A 23,316-nucleotide genomic window follows, 5' to 3' on the forward strand; every position below is an offset into this window, starting at 1 on the left:
CCCAATAACACCATCCTTGCCACCATGGATGTAGAAGCACTATACACCAATATCCCACATGAAGACGGATTACAAGCTATTAGAAACACTATCCCAGAGGACACCACTGCCAACCTGGTAGCAGACCTATGTAGCTTCGTTCTCACCCACAATTATTTCCAGTTTGAGAACAACTTATACCTCCAGATCAGCGGCACAGCCATGGGTACACGCATGGCCCCACAGTATGCTAATATCTTTATGGCTGACCTAGAACAACGTTTCCTCAACTCCCGTCCCCTTTTACTCCTTCTCTACTTACGCTACATCGATGACATCTTTATGATCTGGGCGCATGGCCAAGAAACACTGGAGACATTCCACAGAGATTTCAACAACCTACACCCCACCATTAACCTCAGCCTGGACCATTCCACAGGAGAGATCCATTTCCTGGACACCACAGTACAAATCAACAATGGAAAATTAGACACCACCCTCTACAGAAAACCCACTGACTCATACAGTTACCTACATGCTTCCAGCTCCCATCCAGCACACACCATACGATCCATCATCTATAGCCAAGCCCTTCGATACAACCGCATCTGCTCTAATCCCACAGACAGAGACCAGAAACTTCAGGATCTCTACCAAGCATTTATAAACCTCAACTACCCACCTGGAGAAATAAAAAAGCAAATTGAAAGAGCCAAACGAATACCTAGAAACCATCTACTACAAGACAGACCCAAGAAAACCAACAATAGAACACCACTTGTCATCACCTACAGCTCCCAACTTATACCTGTCCAACACATTATCAATAGATTACAGCCTATACTGGAACAGGACACTAAACTCCAAGAAGATCTGGGAGACAGACCCATAGTCTCTTATAGACAACCACCTAACCTCAAGATGATTCTTACCAACAACCACAGGACATACCACACTAATACCAACCCTGGTACTTTCCCTTGCAATAAACCCCGCTGCCAGCTTTGTCCACATATTCACTCTGCTGACACCATTATTGGGCCTAACCAAGTGAGTTATAAGATCAAGAATACATATTCCTGCGCCTCCAGAAATATAATCTATGCTATCATGTGCCGAAAGTGTCCGTCTGCTATGTACATTGGACAAACATCTCAGACACTTCGCCAAAGTGGCCCACAAAACAGACATTAGACAGGATCACAAAGAAAAAACAATTGCTTGTCATTTCAACCAGAAAGGACACTGTCTGAATGACCTGCTAACCTGCATCCTACTTCAGAAGACATTCAAATCTGCACTTGAAAGGGAATCCTCTGAACTGGCATTCATGCTAAAATTCGACACTCTCCGCAGGGGAATTAACAAAGACTCCAACTATCTTACCCATTACAAAGATAGCTTCCCCAATTATCACCTCTAATACTATTAACTCACAGACATTTCCCCTTCCCCACCTCTAATATCATTAACTCACTGGCATTCACCTTCCTTTCCCCCCCCCCCCACCCCCCTTCTGTTCTGTAATGTGATTTGTCCTTTTCATGTGTGTTCATTTTTTTAAATTGTATCCTTTGGTATATATGGTTGTGACTATTTTCTTCCATTATTTGATCTGAGGAAGTGGGTCTGGCCCACGAAAGCTCATCATCTAATAAACCATCTTGTTAGTCTTTAAAGTGCTACATAGTCCTGTATTTTGTTTCAGCTACACCAGACTAACACGGCTACATCTCTATCACTATTCTGAATAAGGAAAAGTTATTTACTTGTTCCCATAATATAAGTAGAGGCCACCAAATGAAATTAATAGGCAGCAGATTTAAAACAAATAAAAGGAAGTTCTTCTTCACACAGCGCACAGTCGACCTGTGGAACTCCTTTCCTGAAGAGGTTGTGAAGGCTCGGTCTATAACAGGGTTTTAAAAAAGAGTTAGATAAATTCATGGAGATTAGGTCCATTAATGGCTATTAATCAGGATGGGTAAGGAATGGTGTCCCTAGCCTCTGTTTGTCATGGACGGCAGGAGAAAGATCGCTTGATCATTACCTGTTCAGTTCACTCCCTCTGGGGCACCTGGCATTAGCCACTGTCAGCAGATAGGATACTGGGCTGGATGGACCTTTGGTCTGACCCAATATGGCAATTCTTATGTTCTTATTCAATGTACAGCAGGAAGTATATTGCAGAAGTCAGGCTTGAGATTTGTAACAATTGTGCTCACAGCAGGTATGAAGTGACATTTGTCAGTTGTGCTGGTAATGGGGCCTATTTCAATCCACATATTATCATTTTTGGAAAGCAGTGAACAGCAAGGACGTAAACTTCATGTGAGCTAATTATTATGGTTCCTTTTTATTATAGACATCAAGAGGCCCAAAAGCCATATTGGCACATACAATATGAAGAAGCATCCTTGTATCCATTTCCACTTGAATATTGTACGACTCAGGCTTCTTCCACATCTCTAGTGGTGATGGACTTTGTTACTTCGTCTTGCAAGTAGTGTTTGGGTGGGTTCCTACAGTCTCCGGTGCATTTTAAACCACATATTCAGAGAAATTTACAAGTGCCCTCGTTTAATCAGTTAACTGGTTAAACATTATGTCTAACTGGTTAACTAATTAACCAGAATTTTACATCCTGGAAAATAATTCAAGGTCAAACGGGTTTATTATAATATTGAAACTATGATGTAAAAGCTGTAACATGTTTTTCATCCCTCTTAGTGCAGCAGCAAGGACTTCTCTGTGGATTGTGTCATCACTACTTCTTGTTAGGCAACTTTTCTCTCAGTTTTTGTATATTCATAATACATGCCTGTGTACTGTCACAAGACTAATCATGATCTTTATATAAGTGTCTCTAAATTAAAAATCTAGTTCTTAGACTATTTCTAAGGCTAGCACTGCATGTATAGGCAGTTAAAAATTAAAACCTTCTGGTAGGAAGACTAGAGCTACACTGCATATACAAAAGCTTCCAAACGAAGAAGCATTACATTAGGAATTCATATACATGTATATCTACTGAATGCAATATAAACTATGAGCATGCAATTCACTGCTATTGCGTACAATGTTCAGGGACACTACTCTGGTCAGCAAATTTCAAAGGAAAACATGGAAAACAATCACTCGAGATATTTTGACAATGAAGAATATGCAATGTGTAAACATTGTGTGTTAATATATTGCAAAACAGATACATCATTGTTTATTATTTCTAAAAAATATTGCCCATGCAAAACTAAAATCTTTTAGCGTATTGTCATTCGGTAGCTTTGCTAATAAACACGACAATAAGGACTTGAAATTAATTTAAACTGTAAAAACTATAGTCACAGTCATGTGGGAGTGTATTTCCAAAACTGCAAAAAATTTCTTTCATTGTGGGAACCATTGTTTCACCTCACCTACAGGCTTATAGCACCACTTGACAGCTCCACATGATACCTCATCTAAATGTGCATAAAATAACCTTTCAAGTGATACATGACGTGGGTTGTATAGGGTGGGTATCTTCAACTCCAAAAATATGCCTTTTTTGGAGAACTGCCACACGCCTAAGTATTACATATAAGCATTTCCTTTCATGTAGATATCACCATTTGAGGCTGCACATACTCAGTTCACTTGCTAGGGATGAATTGTTCATATTGCGTAGGACAGAAACCATCATCTGTAATTACTTCTGCAGTCTATCTTCTGCCTGGCAAATCACCAGCATTAGCCAGCAGTCTGGGTTCAGCCCATTTTCTGTTTTGTGACCCGCACAGGCAAAGAGACAGCATGAGAATGATGCTATCGTCTCCAATTGCTTAATTTACTATGTTAGTCCAAATAGTATGTGCAATGAGAAGATTACAGAAAGTCACTGGACTGTAGCAGACAAAGAGGGGCTTGGAATGGGAAAGAGACATATACACCTTACTATGCCTCTAGAAAGAAAAATAGCGCCTTAGAATCTTGCCCTCAGCTCCCTTAACTCAGAGATCACTTCGCACAAGGGAAAGCAAGAGACAGTGGACTTTTTAAAAGATGAAAAATGGCAACTCAGAATGAAAGGGTTTGAGAATGCTCCAGGATTCTTCTTCCTATTAGCCCAAACTGAAGATTCATGGCCTTGATTAACAACAACATGCTCAGATATCTGGAGCCCAAAGCCTCAAAAGCAGAAAGTGAAGAAAACATTCTGAATGTTCTCTGTGTTGATCCAGTATGGCCCAGATTGTTAACAGTGGTGGCTCTGCTCTCCTCCCCGTTTCAATATCATTTGAACAGAAGGAGGTCATGAAAGGAGACAGCTGTGAAGGAGACAGGTTTGATCCGCACTGCAGTGACGTTCTGTTTCAGGCAGCAAACCGAAATGTGATCTTGAAAGCAAAACATGCCACTCGTCAGAGTTCAAAACACATTGTTCAGCATGTGAAGGAGTGTCGCTCTGAGATCACTGCAAACATCTCTAGTGCCAAGGTACAGGGAGGGAGGATCTCAACAGTGAAGTAAGCCATACAGCAGATCAGTTGGAAAGAGTGGATACATCTAAATATACATACATCTAAATATCTAATAATCCTGTACAGCAGTGGTCTCCAACCTTTTTAAGCACAAGATCACTTTTTGAATTTAAATCAATCTAGGATCTACCTCAAAGCCAAATACCCCTGCCCTGCCCCTTCCCCGAGGCCCTGCCCCTTCCCCACTTCTTTGCTGAGGCCCCGCCCTCCTTACTGTGTCAAGATGGGATACAGGGGAGGGGGACAGATTGACATCAGCACCCCCTGCCTCTGTCTCCCACACTCTGCACAACAAGCAGGAGGCTCCCAGGGGGCAGCTCTGGGCAGGAGTAGCAAGGCAGAGTGAGGAAGGACAGTTGAAATGCCGGTACCTGCCAGCCAAACCAGTCAGGATCACCTGTCAGAGGCTCCAAGATCTACCAGTAGATCCTGATCTACTGGTTGGTGACCACTGCTATACAAGGATGTCAAGACACAAAGGATTTCCCCAAACTCTGAACTGAACAAATGTGTGAAATCCATGGTCAAGTCAATGTTTCTTCTAACCATTTTAATCACTTTAAGTTGGGGAGTGGTCTTAACACTTTAAAAGTGGAGCAGTGAACCTGCGTCCTTCTTATGTCACTCTGGATACACACAGCAAGCAGATCTTTTGACAGCAGAACCACACTTTAAAGATTTTGTTCACTAAGAGCCAAAAGTTTTGAGTATAGCTAATGGTAGATAAGCAATGATATTTTTATGATTAGGACAACTGAAACCATGGACAAAGTCTGCCTTCTCTGGCTAGATTAATACTTGAGTAATTTAAAATGTAATTTGCCTGCATAAAAAGCTCTTGTTTTCCCACATACAAATTTGAACACAATCCCCAATTTATTTGCAATATTTGCATGGCATCTACCAAAATAATTTGCATGGGGGGGGGGCGATCTTGAGATGCAAATAGTAAATATGGCTTCATAGAATCAGCAGCTCACAAACTTTGTAGCTTCTGTGGGCCAAGCTCACTGCACACACCAGTAATTCCTTGCATTTCTCCTTTTCCACAAACTGAGCTCCATATGCCACTCCTTGCAACTCCCCCAGCCCTTCCAGCACATGCCAGTGGCTCTGTGACCCAGAATCTCTAAAGTATTTAGGTTTATATCTTCCATTGATTTCAACTTTTGAGGATCTGGGCCTGGGTCCCCCACCATTCGTCCTCCAACATGCCAGGGACTCTGTGTCCCATCCCCCCACTCCCCATAACATGACTGGAAGAGGGTAACTTGCAGTGAGAGATTCAGTTAGCCCCTCCCCAGATGCACTTGTACTGCCTGTCAAGCATGAATGCAGGATTTAGAAAGGGAGGAATATGGGGAGAAAAGTAAATAGACTTCTCCTGTGGGTGAGCTGGAAGCCTGAGTGGAGACAAGGGCCTGATGAGCTGCAGACTGCCTGTAACCTGGAATAAGGAGAGGAGTACACCATCCCTTAGAGCAGTGGTGGGCAATCATTTTTAAAAGGGGGACATTTCAGGAATTTCTGAAGTGGCCCTGGGCCACCCTGGAAGGGGCGGGGCCAGGACACTTTTTGTGCTTCCCTGACAGACCCTGATTGGCCTGGGGTGGGGGAGTTGCAGGGAAAAGTCTTCCACCTCTCTCCCCTGTCCCTGCCACTAGAGAGAAACGCCAGCTGTTTTAAAACAGCTGGCTGTTCCCTCTAGGCACCCAGCAGGAGGAGACCTTGCACGCTCCCCCTGCCATCAGGCCAATCAGAGCCTGGGTGCAGGAGAGCGCACAAAGTCTATTCACCCCCGCAAGAGCACACAGCTTCTAGAGACACGCCAGCTGTTTTAAAACAGCCACCGTGCACTCTTGTGGAGGTGAGGAGACTTCACATGCTCCCCCACCCTCAGGCCCTGATTGGCCTGGGGCTGAAGGAGCGGCAAAGTGGTTGGGGGCTGGATCCACTGGCTTGGCGGGCCGAATCCAGCCCTCGGAGGGCCATTTGCCCACCTCTGCCTTAGACTGTGAGATTGACCTATGCACAGAACCCTGTGGTTAGACAGGAAAACTGTCTACAGCAGCAGAGTCACGCCACAGTGAGGTGGCTGCCAGCTGAGCTCACCTGGGCTGATGTTTGAGTTTTTTAGGGTTGTAAAAAAACAAACGAGTACTGTAGTGCAATCTCTTCATCGCGAAAGTTTAACATATAAATGTAGAATTATGTAGAAAATATAACTGCACTCAAAAATAAAACAAAGTAAAACTTAAGAGCAGTGTTTCTCAGTTTCCCGCACGCCCACTATGAGAAAGCGGTCAATGAGCCGCTCCAGTTTGTTTGTTTAATGGCTCTGCAGCCACAAGGTTCGAGGGACCCACAGGGAACCACAGGAAGCAGTGGTCCAGGCCACGTTGCTTCCTGCAGCTCCCCTTGGCTGCAAATGGTGAACCAGGCTCTGTGGCTGCGGAGTCATTGAGTAAAAAAAAACCTCATTAGCTTTAGAGCCTACAAATCCAATCCTATTTCTTGGTCAGCCAATCACTCAGACAAACAAGTTTGTTTATATTTGCTGGAGATAACGCTGCTAGGGTTGCCAGATGGTTTCAACAAAAATACTGGACACACTTGACATTACATCACAATCTACATTACATCTTATTTAGAAAATACCGGACATTTATATTTTCTTAAATTTGTTGCCCAAATAGAAAGCTCAAATACTGGACTGTCCAGTTCAAAACCGGACACCTGGCAACCTTAAATGCTGCCCATTTCTCTTTTTATAATGTTACCTGAAAGTGGTAACAGGCATTTGAATGGCACTATTGTAGCCAGCATTGCAAGATATTTACGTGCCAGTTGTGCTAAAGATTCATTTGTCCCAGTAGTGAGCAGGGATGGCCAGTCACTGACCCTGAGGAGGGAGAACCCCTCTCTGAACCCAGATGAGCTAAGCTGGAGCCTGCCCCTTTAAGTCCACAGCAGCCTGGGAGAAGGGTAGGAAGTATAAAAGGTAGACCCAGAAGCTCAGTAGGGGGCTACCCTGAGAAGGCTGAAGAGCCAGTGAGGCGGATGACTGGCCCTCGCCACCAGGCCCTGACCCAGAGGAGGAAACCCTTTTCTCCCTACGTCTAGACTGGATCCATACAGACCCTGGGGACCCGCCCAGACCAGGGGAACAGATACAACCAGAGGGGGAGTCTAGAAGTGGCCCAGGGGAAGTAATGGATGATCAGGGGGATCTGATTACCCTTTAAGCTGGTTCAGCAGGCTTCGGTGTGGATCCCCTGCTGACCCCAGTGGCAGCGAGGCTGCCATTTCTAGAGCCGTGGGCAGGGACATGGTGGAGTAGAGAAGGCCCATGTCCCTCGTGCCCCCCCTGCATTTGGGTGGCAGCCTCCCCCTTTCCACTTGTCCTGCAGAAACTGTTTGCTTGCCTGCCTCACCCTGAACCAGGGCCCGGACCACCATTTTGACTGAGGAATTATTTGTCTTCCTTCCAGCCCTGGTCTTAAAGGGGCCACTGGGCTAGGACGTACAGGGCCGAACACTGGGCAGGGACTCAGGACTGAACAAGAACTCTTACAGTCCCTTTATGCTTCAATCACCATTTCAGAGAACATACGTCTATACTGATAACAGGTTCTGCTTGATAATGATTCAAAGCAGAGCAGACCAACACATGTCCATTTTCATCATCTTAGTAAGATGCCGGTGGTTCGAATTTTGCAGTTTTCTGTTTTGGAGTGGTGTTCTTTTAAGACTTCTGAAAGCATGCTCCACCCCTCATCTCTCTCAGATTTTGGAAGGCAATTCAGAGTTTTAAACCTTAAGAGCAGTAGCTATCTTTAGAAATCTCACATTTATACCTTTTTCGGGTTTTGTTAAATCTGCAGTAGAAGTGTTCTTAAAATGAATATCATGTGCTAGTCATCATCCGAGACATCTAGAACATTAAATATATGGCAGAAAGTAGGTAAAACAGAGCAGGAGACATACATTTCTCCCCCAAGGAATTCAATCACAATGTAATTCATGCTTTTTTTTAAAAAAAGGGATGTCATCAGTATGCAAGCATGTCCTCTGGAATGGTGGCGAAAGCATGAAGGGACATATGTATGTTTAGCATATCTGGCATGTAAATTAAAGTGCCATGTGAATACTTATTCTCATTTTCAGCTGACAATGTAAAGACGACGTGGGCAGCATTATTTCTCATAAATGTAAACAAGTTTGTTTGCTTTAGCAATTGACTGAAGAAGAAGTAGGACTGAGTGAACTTTTAGTTCAAAGTTTTTCATTGTTTTGTTTTTGAGATCAATTATGTAACAAAAAAAATCCAAAGAGGATGAAGGGAGGCTGTTCTCAGTAGTGAAAGATAGCAGAACAAGGAGCAATGGTCTCACGTTACAGTGGGGGAGGTCTAGGTTGGATATTAGGAAAAACTATTTCACCAGGAGGGTGGTGAAGTACTAGAATGGGTTACCTAGGGAGGTGGTAGAATCTCCATCCCTAGAAGTTTTTAAGTCCCAGCTTGACAAAGTCATGACTGGGATGATTTAGCTAGTGGTAGGTCCTGCTTTGGGTAGGGAGCTGGACTCGATCTCTTGAGGTCTCTTTCAGCCCTAGGATTCTATGATCTACTTTTGTAAGTTGCACTTTCATAAGAAAGATTGCACTATAGTATTTATATGGGATGAACTGAAAAATACTATTTATTTTGTTGTTTTTACAGTGCAAGTATTAGGAATAAAATAATATAAAGTGAGCACCATACACTCTATATTGTAGTGTAATTTAAATCAATATTTGTGAAAATACAGAAAAATATAAAAAATTTAATACATTTAAATTGGTATTGTATTTAGCAATGTGATTAAAAGTGCAGTTAATCACAATTTTTAATCATAATTAATTTTTTAATTATGTGAGATTTAAATTATGTGAATTAACAGCCCTAGTTTTTTATACCCTTCTCTTGGTCTCTGTAAATTGATTCTGTGCCCCGGAAGAGGGCTATACTCTGAAAAGTGGTCTGGCTGGAGAGCAGGTCAGTCCTACAACCAGAACAGACTAAAGGATGGGGGAAACTGAGGCAGAGTTAATACTAAAGGGACTATACTGGCATGGCAACTTTGCTATCTTCTTCCTCCCACCCTCATACCACTCCTCCCCACATTCTAGCGTCTCTATGCACCTCCATTCCTTCTTCCCATACCAGAGTCTTCTACTTCCTCCTACACCAAAGCCTCTGCACACGCAGCCCCATATACTACCCCTGGAACTCTCTATGCCCCACTCTTTCCTTGCTGAGATCAAGTCCTCCCAGGCAAGAGGCTATGGGTGGCCCCCTGCATTTTCCCCTTACCCACTCAATACTACTAATTTATCTTCCTTCTGTCTAGAAGATAAGTCATGCAGGATGTCAGCATGTTAAACTCCACTGGTAGGTCAGGCAGAGATGAGATATGGGTGTAAATGGGTACCATAAATTGTCTCTTTGAACAGTAGACAATTACAAAAGTATCTGAAGCTATGACTCTGCTAAGCAGATGACAAACTGCACTCCCGCCTACCCCCTTTCTGGTTTTCAGATCCCCGCCTCCCCTCAAAAAATCCGTAGGGGTCTACCTAGTCCTTGGAATTCTGGAACTGAGTGGATGTAGCGTTCAAATGTTATTGCATTACATTCACACAGAGAAATGCCATCAGGCTGGGTGAAAAGCCATGCAAGCTCAGTCAAGTGGTACAGTCAGTGTAAGTGCTGTCTTTAACATTCAGTTAGTTCTCAACATGTTCCATGTTGTGCCAATTCTGTGAGAATTCTGCAGAACTGAGCTAATAATTACCTAGAGGAACATACAGAGGTTCATAGTTTTAATTTAGAATATTTTCTCTTTATTTCAATGTATAATAACTCATCCAACCACTGCATGGGCCACATGCACATTCAATATAAAACAATCCGACCCAATGTCCAACAAACTGAACCCTTCCAAATGCAAACCAAAACTTTCCCACCGCCCTTACCTTACCCCTTTTACCCAGAAAAACTCTGGGAGAACAAATGACAATTGTATTTTGACCTGAAGGTCAACAAGTTTCCAACAATCAGCTAAGCAGCATTTGAAACACATGCCTGAACATCAGATGCTGAGCCTCCAAAGGTGTCCAGCTGAACATTAAAATAACCATCTTGAGAGTTAAACATGGTCTCCCCAAATCTAGGCATTTTAAAGTATATTTTTTAAATCAGAATTTTCATATATTAGTAATAATATTCTGCATTTGTTAAGTATCCTTCCCCCAAGTATTTCAAAGTACTGCAGAACATTAACTGAATGAGCCTCATAATACTGTTTGGATGAATTTAAGTTATATAATCCAATAATAAAAACAACACACTGGATACGTTATACAAGATGTACAATGGCAGTAGCTGGAAAGGAAAAAGTCAGACAATTACACTATCAATACACCTGGAAATTGTGCTTCAAAATCTTCTATATTACAAGTATTTCAGGAGGGGGAAAATATTCCTGACTACAGAATTTTCTTTGGAGTGTTCAATTCCTAATGCTTTCATTTCATTTAAATATAATCCCCAATCTAGATTTCATCTACACAGAAGACAGAGTCTGAACATTTCATTGCCAGAAATGATGAAGTGTAGAAGGATATACCATCTAGACTTGAAACATGAGGAAAACAAATAAGAGAAAAAATAGCTGCCTTGAAAAGAATGGCTTGGATTAAAACTGGATTTCTTATATAGCAATGCCATAGGGTCTTCCTACTCACTAGTATTTAGCATCTAGCTCAGGGGTGGGCAATAAGCCAGAGATGGTTCACCAGAGTTAGCCCCTGGCTAGATGCCAGTGCTTTATTTATCTACCTGTCCCCGGTTGGCCGCAGCTTCATGGAGCACTTAAAGCGGTATTGTTAATTGTGTTAAGGCTCAGATTTTACTGTGTACAGTAATCAGAGCAGGTCAACAAGCAGTATTACTGCTGGCTTCTGTTTCTTCCTCTAATTCACCGTTTGATCTGGGACAAACCATAACCTCTGTGCCTCAGTGTCCCTACTTTCTAGACCGGACTAATACTTGCCTACTTCAGGGGAGCTGTGTGGTATAGTTCATTAACAGGCTGCTGAGATCTTCTGAAAGTAACCATATAAACACAAAGTAGTGATGCTTAAAAACGGACAACAAAACAGTACTTAAGAAATATTCCTGTGGCATTTCCACCGTTCTGTGGCTGTAGATGAGTCTTGGGCTTGTCTATAAAGGATCTGAGATATAAAAGGTTAACCAGTAAGCATCACTCTTAATGGGAGATGCTTACCAGTTCCAGTTAACCCGTAGGGGCTGGAGCAGGATTTTAGTAACATCCCTTGTATGGATGTTACTATGTGGCAGCCAAAGTTTGAATCTACAGTGCACTAGGCACACAGAAAGGACTTGTGTGGGCTATAGATCTGTAGAGTGCTTTGACATGGAACATGAAATTTTAGTACACTGTAGCAATGTCTACACAGAATGTTACTATGCTGTAAGCTTATGTGCTGTAAATTCAGACTGGTTTTCTGTGCAATAAAGTCTCATGTAGACAAGCTCTCAGCTTATTCCATAGGGGTTCACTTTACTAGCTAACAGAAGAAGAGACTCATTCTGCCTCGAAATCAGTAAGGAATGTACTGAATTTTGAAACCAAAGGCATGTCTAGGTTACAGTGAGGGCAGGGACCTAGAGCAGAAATCAAACAGCAAGTATGGAGAACATGAATCTGAGAAGGAAGTCTGGTCTGCAAAAGCTCCCTCAGGTAAACAGTCTTTAGTCATACAAATGATGGGATTACTTCCAACACACAGTGTTAGCAAGAGCAGGCCCTAAATATACTAGGGATGTGTAAGAGTAGTCAAATAGTCAACTACCCAAAAAGCCTAGGTTTCTCGGGTAGTCAGGTCGACTACTTGTATTTCCCTCCCGCCCCCTTTTTTCTATATCAGAGGCAGCAAGGGGAGGAAGCAGGAGCCAGTGCTGGAGGGGAGATGGCTTAAAAGCCGGTTCCCCCCATGGTGCAAGGAGGCAGAAGCGCAGCAGGTAACCTGGAGCTGCTTCAGTCCCTACTCACGCCGGGTTCCCCGCTGCACCTCTGCTTTTGAAATATAGCAAGAGCTGCAGGCAGCTCTTACTACATTTCTAAGGCAGAGGTACAGCAGGGATAACAAGCACCTCCTACACTCTTATCAGATAATCAAATAGTCAATGGAAATTCCATCAACTACTCGATTAGCTGATTAACTGAAATTTAACATCTCTAAAATATACACCTTTGATTTTATTTTTGTCCTAGTTAGAGAAGTAATAACTGCCAGACTAGAGCAGGCCAGTGATCCATCTAGTCTAATCCAGTATCCTCCCTGGCAAGATCGGGTACTTCAAAGTACAATTGGTCTAAACTGAGCAATTATTATACACTAACCTGCCAATACAGGAAGCTTCTTTTTAATGCCTGTAGCTTGTTGGCTCATGCCTTGAAAGAGGAGGATTTTCATCCTCTCCAAAAAACATTTTAAAATTACAACATGAACATAAAGCTGACCAGTCTTTATTAAATACTAGTACACTCTTGGTGGGTGAAAATGTTATCTTAGAGTTTACATTAATTACTTGTGAGCTACAGCTTGGAAGTCTTGCCATTGACGTCAATGGACTTTGTATCAGGTCCCTGAGAGGCTTCACCTAAATAAGCTAATATTAAGCAGTATGTTACAATAAATCAATAGTAGTTTAAAAAAAAAAAGTCAACCAGAGGCTTAGGCATGCTTTTATAAATACAAAAACCTAAAGATATATCAGATGCAGATTAACAAAGTCAATGTGATTGACAGGGATGCAGCAACCCTACAGGGTAGGGAAGATAATACAGGTTGGTCCTCTCTGGTCCAGCACCCTCAGACCTGACCTGATCAGGGGAGATCTGCTATCATTGGCCTTGCAGCCCCTCCCTACTACAGGCTGCTTCCAGCTTCCTCTGGCCCCGCTGACCCTGGCTCAGACATGGGCTTAGGCTCTGGCTCCGCTGCGGCTCAGCTCCAGCACCACGACCCCCTGCCGCTGACCTGGTTGGGATTCCCTGAGGCCAGAGCTCCCTGGTCGCCGTCAGCCCCACTGCCACTGGGACTGGAGCTCCCCAGCTGTTGCCAGGGCCGGAGGTCCCCAGGCCCACTTCTCCTGGAGCCAGAACTCCCCGCTGTGCCACCTCTTGTTCCCCCCCGCTCTCCACCATGGGGCTCCTGACAAGTTGCCATCCTGCCAAACTATGGATATTGCCAGAGCAGAGAATCCCAGTTTAGGGAGGTATAACATATTGTGATTAATGTATATTATACTGAAAATTACTTCCCATCTTCTTAAAATACAAGATGTAATACTAAAATAAAATATTTCAGAAAGAAAACATATACTACTTTAATTCCTTTGGCAAAGGCTAGATTTTTGGAGGTCTCCTTTGTCTACTCTATTTCACTGCTTACACATCTCCTAAGACCACGATATAGGGAAGTAGCATGTCCTTGTATTTAATATGAGACAAAATAAAGAAAATAACCTAATATTTATAGCCCAATTTGGAACTCAATTCTGAAAAGTGATGAGAGCTCTCCTGTCCCATGAGCTTCAACAGTAGTGGTGAGTCTTCAGCGACTTCCTAGGATGAGACCCCAAAAGAGCAAACATAATACTAAAACACTTCACACAGTATGCACACAAGGATGGATAGTACCAAAGAAGTGACAGATACCCAACATCATGATGCTGTGGTAATGGGGTCCTTATAAGTCCCTCAGTAGATAAACACTGGAGGAGGGAAGATTGGCTATGTCTACGCTAACAAGTTTTTTTTTCTTCCAGAAAAAACAGCCATTTTTCCAAAAAAACTCAGAGCGTCCACACCTCAAGTGTGCTTTTGCAGGAAAAAAAAAATTGGAAGAACAGGGGTTTTTTTCCAGGATAGGTATTCCTCATTCTATGAGGACGAACGCCTTTTTGCAAAAGAGCTTTTTCGCAAAAAGGTGTATGGGAGTGGGGAAGAGGAGGTTTTTCGCAGAAAAAGGAAAAAGCACAGGTGGCCATTCTGCACATAGCAATCAGAGCTTACTTTTGAGAGAGTCTCCATGCTGTCTGGATGCTTTCTTTCGCAAAAGCAGATCACTTTTTCGATGTGTTTTTGCAGTATGATCTCTTCTGAGAAAAGCTTGCGCAAAAAGCCTGCAGTCTAAACATAGCCACAAAGACTGGGGACTGTAAGCTGTATTCAAAGATTCCTTTCCCAAATTCATCCTGCTTGCCTAGACTAGCCCCACTGATATAAGACCAACTCACGCTCTTTAGTACCAGTCTAAAAACAAGATAACTGCATGCATAATTACATTTTGTTACTGTATGTAACCAGACATACACCAGTACTTTGCAGTATTTACTACCTGCAGGTATTTAACAACTACAATATCTGCGGAATTTTTTTTCCTTCAAGAGTTCCCCAGAAGCAAATATCAAATGAACAATAACAAATTCAATTGTCTCATAAATACATTCAAAACAAAGTACAGCCCTTGTGTGCAAAGGACAGAATGGTGCTAGTCTAGCCTATCATTTGGACATTATTACAACAAGTTTGCTTAAGAGATCTACAGTCTAGACTCTCTCACCACAAATTGGCAAAGACTGACAAAGTTACAGGGCTGACTCAATATAGTGAGTAGAGAGGAAAAGGTAACGCACGCCACAGGCTCTCAAAATCCATCGATCCCAGCTTATCTTGAAAGACATCCTCCCCCATTCACACAGTAGTATTCTGAACAAAGAGCAAAGATTCCACACTTACTGGACAAATAATCATGTAATCACTATCAACAAATGCTAAAAAATCCCTGGGCATGTGATTTTGCCATGTCTGAATACTGAATGAGAACATTATGCAGATCAGACCAAAACCACAATTACAAAGAAAAGAAACAACATCCATCAATGCTATCTACAGATTAGAACAGGGGTGGGTAAAGGGCCCTCCACTGGAGGGATTCAGCTCGCCAAGTTGGTGGATCCAGCCCACAGCCACCTTGCCGCTCCCCCACCTGCAGACCAATCAGGGTCTTGGGGCACGAGAGCACACAAAGTCTCCTCGCCTCCACAAGAGCACATGGCAACTAGAGAGATGCTCCAGCTGTTTTAAAACAGCCAGCATCAATCTCTAGCTGCCATATGCCTTTGGTGGGGGTGGGGGAGCACTCTGCAAGCTCCCCACCCTCAGGCCAATCAGGGCAGGGAGGGGAGAGGAAGCACAATAAGTCTACTGGACCCACCCCTTCTGACTGAGGCCACTTCAGAAGCTTCTGAAGTGGCCCCCTTTTAAAAATTATTGCCCGTCCCTGGATTAGTGTGAGGAAAGTCTGGATTCCTAGCTTCTATTCACAACTCTGTCATTGACCTGTTGCATGACCTAGGACAAGACAATTAACCTGTCCCTGTCAATTTCCTAATTTGCAAAAACAGGGATAATACCTATCTCAAAAGAGGTGCTGTGAGGTTTGTGTGTCTGTAAGGTGATTTGATATTAAATGAACTGAAGACATGTGAAGCATTAGTGTACAGAACACAAAAGCATTTTATGCAAAAATAAGCATGCCAACTATGAATACTTGGCTGATTGCTCTAATTCGAGCACAGTACATGCAGTAATCCAACAAGTGGGTCAGATGCAGGCTACTGTACTTTGGCAGGCACTATAGCCCAAGGAAGTTCAGCAGCTATTAATGAAAAATCTAAATGATTTTTTAAAAATGTAAAAGCTTCCAAGTTGAAGCATCCCAAAGGTTTTTTTTTTTTTTTTTTAATAACCGATATACACAACACTTGTGCAGTTCAGCCATGTGGCGATGAAGAATGGAGGGTGTCAGTCATCCTATATACAGCACCCGTACAACTGTATAGAGGCTAAGGAAAAGTGAATTTTCATTAAGTAGGCCTCTACTCTTAATAAAAGCATCATGCAAATTAGGGATGCAAGTGACTACTTAGTAGTCAACTACCCAATAAACTTAGGCTCATCAGGTAGTGGAGTCACCACTCAACTACTTGCTTTCCTCCCCCCTCCTTGCTCCCACTGTATCAGAGAAAGCAAGGAGGGGGAAGCAGGAGCCGGTGGGTAGCTGGCTTAAAAGCCGGTTCCCCCCACCACCATCTCTGTGTTGCGGGGGCAGAGGAGGCAGAAGCACAGCAGTCCCAGAGCCAGCATGAGCCAGGAATGCTTAGTCCTGGCTCATGCCGCTCCTGGGACCTAACCCCACTACAGCTCTGCAGTTTAAATGTAGTACGAGCCAGGCTGCCTACACACCCAGCTCCTACTAAACTGCAGAGACGCAGTGGGGGTAGTGAATGCCCCCCTTTATCAATTAAAGGAGTAGACAATGGAAATTCCGAATACTTGATCAGCTAGTTAATCGCTACTTAACATCCCCAAAGCAAATGTAATGCCATGAAGAACAGACATCTCCCTTGGAAAGATGACTCAATCAGTTTCTATTATTCAAACCTGCAGCCACCCCTCCATGTACAAATCTTTGCCCTTCGGAGAGAGGCTTTTGTTTTAGTGCAGGTGATCATAAAGCAGTTATTTATAAGCTCTTCCTATTAGGAAGCATTTTATGGTGAATTTTAATGAGATATTTAAAGTCTACAGTCAGTTTTTGAAATCTCTTCTGATCTTTCTATATAGTGCTTCCCTTCAGCACTCTCTGGTTTACTGCAGGGCATGGGACTCTCCCATTTTATGTTTGAACAATTCCCCAGAGTGCCCTGATTACTGTTGGGTCCACTGGTGCTACCTATATAATAAATATTAAATTAAATTTCCTCAGCTGGAAAAAAATCTGTGCACAGAGTTTATTTCAATAGCACAATGGAAATAACATGCAGCCTCAGAACTAGAAAGATCAAATCCCTTTAAAGCATGAAAATTCAAGGAAGTTAAGCAGACCAGAAATGAACTGCAAGATGGTAAAAATCCTGCAAAAAAGACTGTATACAAACTAAGGGTATGTCTATACTTGCACCCCCTTTTGAGAGAGGAATGCAAATGCAGCTGAGCTAAATTGCAAATGAAGCGCGGATGTGAATTGCATATTCACGTTATGGCGCTATTTTGAAAAAGAGCTATTTCAAAATAACAAATGCTGTGTAGATGTGGTTATTTTGAAAGAAAACCCTTCTTCCGAAATAACTGGTAAACCTCATTGTAGGAGAAATAAGATTTATTTCAGAAGGGTTTTCTTTCGAAATAACCGTGTCTACACAACATTTGTTATTTTGAAATAGTGCCATTTTGAAATAGCACCATAACGCGAATATGCAAATGAAGCATGGGAAATTCATATACACACTTCATTTGCAATTTCGCTCAGCTGCATTTGCATACTTCTCTCGAAAGAGGGTGCAAGTGTAGACATACCCTAAGATCACAGTACAGACACTTTTCCCATTGGAGCTCAGCGGAACACCAAGGCAAACTGGAAAAGAGGGACTCTAGCTATCCTTTGAGTCAATCCCTAAGATTGACCTACAATAAAATAAACCAGTGCAAATTGCCAATGTGCACCATACATGCTAGCCATCCTGTTTTAGGTCCACACAGCACTTCCTGTGCTCATAATGCATTAGTATCTATCCCACAGTTCTGAACACAACTTCCCACCAAGTTTTCTGTTAAAAGAGAAATATAACTTCTCTTCCAAGGCTTGGAGCACAGAATCTTGAGTAGAGAGTTCAGTGAAGACACTATAGGTCTGTGTTAGGAGAATGAATTGCACAATGGCAGCTGAAATGGCAGTGTTTTCTCTCTGTGCCACAGAGCCAAAGAACTTAGGCAAGTTGTAATAGCGGAGGTGTGCACAGAACAAGTGCAGCTGAAGCAATGCTGGGGAAATTTTGCAGCACTGGGAAGAAAGCACTTGGGTGTGTGGCTGCAAAATGTGCCACAAGTGTTGAAGGTACTTGCAAAAGTGAAGTTCTCTAATGTAATCAAGTGTCATGAAACAAGTGCAGTACTGCCAAACCTAAGCATTGAAAAATCATATGCCAGGCACAGAAGGGGGGGGGGGGGGGAGGAGGAAGAGAAGAGAGGCACTTTTTTAAAATAATGATACATGTTGAGAGTTCTCATTTTCCTGTGTTTCTGAACCAGCACAGTACAACTGGGTAATATTTTTCAACCCCACCAGGAAAAAACGTACTCTTTGCCTTCAAGTAAGATTGTGTGTCATCCCATGACTCCCAAAGCTGGGGAATTAGGAAAACATACCAGAGAGAGGAGAACCTGCAATAACAGCGTGAACGCTGCTGGTGACACCGCCCCTCTGCGCCCTCGGGGAGGAGAGAAGCTCAGAGCAGCGCTAGAGAGAAAAGCTCCAGGTCTCAGGGCTGAGGGATAAAGACGGGGGGAGGGGAATACAGACCAACTGTGACACCCAGGCAGCGCCCAACCTGGCGAGCCCTTCCCCAGCCCCCCAGGGCGCCCAACGGGCAGGGAGAAGTGAACCCAACGGGAACTGCCCCCCCCCCCCCCCCCGGGGCAGAGCAGCCCCCACCGCTGCACCCCAGCAACCAGGGAGCCCGGCGGGGAGGGAAGGGGAATCTCCTGCGCCCAGCAAGTCATCCCGCTGCCTGCGCGGTACTTACCAGCCTCGCCCTCAACTCCTCCCTGTTCCCCCTTAGGCGGGCTGAGCAGCTCCTCAGGGCGCCCCGCCAGCGCCCCACGCCACCTACCCTAACAGCGCTAGAGCCGCCATCTTTGTTGCGGGGAAATGCATCTCCCCCCCCCCCCGGCGCCAAGCATGAGACTTCAGCCACGGCTCAAGACGCCGTCGCCTGGTTGGTCAGTTCGCTCCCGGGCTGCGGGGTCCCGCCTTGTGATAGGTCTGATGCGGATGAGGGTAGACGCTGTACGTCCGCCCTTTCTTAGCGCCTCTCTGGGCGGGGTCTGCCTAGCGCGTGCCAGGTTCTGGGAGGAGGCCGCCTACGGATTGCAACTGGAGACGCTTGTTGAGCATTGCACTAAGGCTTCTTGTGCATGCCCCGGCCAGTAGCATGGCAGAGCCCTTAAAGTCTGCTACCGGCAGACCTCATTGCAAGGGGCAGTATTGCTGCTGCGGCCAATCTGCAGGAGGCCCTACCATGCTACTGGCAACACAAAGTGGCAAGACCAGGGATAATGCCCATGGGGTAGGAGCATCCTTCAAACAGGCTCCTCGCAGCAGGAAGCGTGTCCTGCGCCTTGCACAGCACTCAGCATGTGGTGCCCTTAGCACACTGAATAAGCCAGCACCACTTTGTGGGTCATTCGCAAAGGGTTATCAAATCGCTGCATGTGGAGGGTGACACTTAAGAGAGTATAGGAGGTCTTTACTAAGAGGACTGCCAAAGGAGATGAATTTAGAGGAGAGAGCAGGCAGGTATGCAGGAATTTCTAAAGGGGTGCTTTTTATTTTTATTTAAATAAAAAGGCATTCAAAATGGTCATGCAATGAGTGTGCGTGAGAGGTTAATGAAAAATTTGAGTGGAAACAGTGATTGGTAAAATGATTTTGTTGTAACATACTGAAAAGTAATAAAGGTTTTATAGAAATTACCTTGTGGGATCTTGGTGGGCAGCACAGCCGCCATGACCCCCTGCTCCCTCGGCTGCCCCTGCCTGCTGCTGCTCAACCTGCTCCATGAGGCCAGCACTAGGGGAACACGGACAGGGCTTCTAGCCAGCAGGGCTGGACCTGGGCTGTTCCTCGCAGGTGGAGGGGGCTGTTCCCCTTGCCCTGCCACGTTGTCACCAGCCCCACTTCCCCATCCCTCTAATACTGTGGTTCTCAAACTTTTTTTGCCTGTTGCCCACCTGGCTCAATGCAAACCTTTCCATGGACCATAAGTTGTTAATGGAAACTCACCGTTAAGTACATAATCATGCCCAAGCCATTTTTCTAATGCTGCAGCTAGGGAGAACAGTTTAATTTAACCAGTAAGAAAGGAAGTATTTATTCAAATAATTAAACAGATTAAGTGCTTTAACTTTCTCAGGTTAGTTTATCGAGCTTCATTTACAATAAAGTAAATATTAATTTATGTCCAGCAAAAAAGGTTCCCGTGTTTTCTTTATTTATGGCGGGGGAGGGAACCACAAAAAAATCAGTTGGGGGCCACACAAGTGAAAAGGAAAAAAAAACCCTCCAAAAGCCCCCAACCCTCACTGACGTGGCTCCCAACTGAGATATCTCACTCCCCTGGCACTGCAGCCCCACTGGGGGAGAGGATGGGACAGGGAGGACTGAGGTTCAGGATTTTCAAGAGGCCAGATTTACTCTTCTGGGGTTCCAAGGTTAGTGGATTTTGGGGACCTCCCCCCTGAGATTGGTACAAAAATGTGGGTTCAGTGTGTGGGACTGCTGCCAGTAAGAGGAATGAGGATGCAGGATATGAGTGGGAGGTGGGATATAGGAGAGGGTGAGGGTGCAAGGTCTGGGCAAGAGATGGGGTGCAGGAGGAGGTTGAGGGTGCAAGGTCTGGGTGGGAGGTAGGGTGCAGTAACAAGCTAGGAATAAGTTGTCTGGCCAGGGGAAGGGGGCAAGAGCAAAGGATGGTGCAGTGTGTGGCCAGGAGGGAGGGTGCAGAACAAAGTGTGGGTATAGGAGTGGGCTGGGGGGTAGGCTGTCTGGCAGGGGGAGCAGGTGCAGGAGCAGGCTGCAGGTGCGGGGACTCAATGGGGGGGGTGAGAGAGCTGAGGTGCAGGGGTCTGTGCATGACGGGGTGGGGGGCACTTACTTGTCTTTGGGCCCCACACAGGTCCCAGGTACCACCTCCCGCTGCTCCCATTGGTCAGATTCTGGCCAATGGGAGCAGTGGGGAAAGCCTCCAGGCAAAGCTTGGGCGGTGTCACTGGGCAGGTGAGGCAGGCGGTGACTCTTTAAAGCAGCATGTAAATTGAGATGCTGTTATTCAGCTGCCCTGGAGCACCTTCTCTCTATGAACTGGTGATGAATCCTCCCAGACATGATCAGCAGGAGGGGCTGCAGCCAGTCGTGAGGAGCCAGGCCACCACCCAGATCTGAGCCTGGGACCTTGCATGGCTAGTGCAGGACCCAGACTGCTTTTATAATGGAGCTGGAGGTTAAAGGCAAAATAAGGGCTGTGGGGTGAAGTCCTGCCAGTGCCTGGCTGGCACATGTCATTTGCTTCAGGACCACGCTGGGCATCCACCCTGTTGCCAGGAACTCGGCCGGCCTTGGCTTGGCCCTGCTGGGAGAATGTGCCATGTATCCCAGGGTGCCCCCTGCCAGGAGCACCTCCCCTGGGTTTTGGTGCCCTATCCTAGAGCACAGGGAGACAGAAGGGGTGAGCACTTCACCTGCCTCCAGCAGTTACGGCGTCAGCATTTCCTTGGCCCTGGAAATTTTAGATGCAAATAAAATGAGAGATCTCTGGAATTTTACAATCTAGAATATACAGAAAATCAGAACAATGACAAACAAGGGAAGGGAAGAGGTTATAGGAGGACAAGAGCTGTATCAGTGTAAGATCATGACGCATTTAGTGTAACGTGTGTGTTTTTTACTTCCTGTTTGGATTTTTTTAAATTAAGTACATTTAACTTTTAGATATTCTCTAAATAAAGGTAAAGTTGAAAATAGATCCTGAGCAGGGGACCAGAGTCGGGATTTCTTGGAAAAATCAGTTATAGGCCTTTTCCCACAAACACTGCATTCATGGAATTTCTATTAATGTTAATGGGAATTCTGAACTCCTAAGGGTTAATGAATTGAACTGTTAATTTCTACGTGTCTCAGTTTCCACATCTATAAAATAGGTTTAACAATATCCACTGTTTGGGGTTGTTTGGAGACTGAACTGAATAATGTTGGTAAAGCATTTTGAAATCCTTACATGAAAGACATTATGGAAATAAAATATTATTATTATTAGGATACTCTGAAGAGCAGGAACCCACAGGAATCCAACCCTCTTGTTATTTCCGAAGAATTAAGAAAGAAATTCAAAGAAAGAACACTTCACCCCTATCTGTCCCATGGTTGGGATAGGGAAAGAAAACTGAATAGAAAATATCAAGAATGAGATTAAAAGAAAATCATGCCAATTGTTTAGAGTACTTGAAAATCCACGGAACATAGACCTGTTCTGCAACGGGATACACTGATTATTTGTGGCTTAGCTTTAAAACTATTTTCCTTGTTTTTATCTTTATTTTGTAAAAATACTACAGTATTCTAGAATAGTGGGCTAAAATTTTATCTTAGGGTTTTGGATTATTACTCTGGAAATTGCAGTATTTGTATAGAGGTATAGAACTGGATGGCTAAGCAGGTTACTATCACTTTCCAAATTCGCTGCTAAAACTATTTACAAAATGCCCTCCTTTCCTTTCCTTTCCTTTCCTTTCCTTTCCTTTCCTTTCCGTTATTGATTCACTTCATTCAAGCCTGCGGGGCCTTTGTGATAGGGAAGATGTGTATGTAATAGGAATTAGTGGTAACTGCTTCATTTTTGCAAGCCTATATGCACAGTTTTGAAAATATTTTATTAATGCTCCCAGTGCCTTTGGTGTAAGGATATACTGTCTCTTCTTGGGATGATAACATATGTGCTGGTAGAGCTAAAGCTCAATTTGTAGTAAGCTTCCGCCTTCTGAATGGTTTGCAATAGGCGACAGTTCCAGGGGAACTATTTGACCTCTCTGCATGTGCCTTTCAGTCAGCCCCAGTCAGAATG

At 44.1% G+C, this 23,316-nt stretch overlaps 1 protein-coding gene across 2 annotated transcripts in view; it reads right to left on the bottom strand.

The window, feature by feature from the left end:
• TMEM94 (transmembrane protein 94) overlaps positions 1 to 19,381 on the bottom strand; it is a 122,093-nt gene extending 102,712 nt beyond the window's left edge. Inside the window, exon 1 of one of the 2 annotated variants that reach the window (XM_075903686.1) lies at positions 19,225 to 19,381. The gene's annotated coding sequence lies outside the window, so the exon portion shown is untranslated. The remainder of the gene's footprint in view (positions 1 to 19,224) is intronic. The other variant, XM_075903687.1, reaches the window with a different exon arrangement.
• Positions 19,382 to 23,316: the final 3,935 nt, after the last annotated feature.

Source organism: Pelodiscus sinensis, chromosome 20 (assembly GCF_049634645.1).
Source record: "Pelodiscus sinensis isolate JC-2024 chromosome 20, ASM4963464v1, whole genome shotgun sequence".
Taxonomy (NCBI): Eukaryota; Metazoa; Chordata; order Testudines; family Trionychidae; genus Pelodiscus; species Pelodiscus sinensis.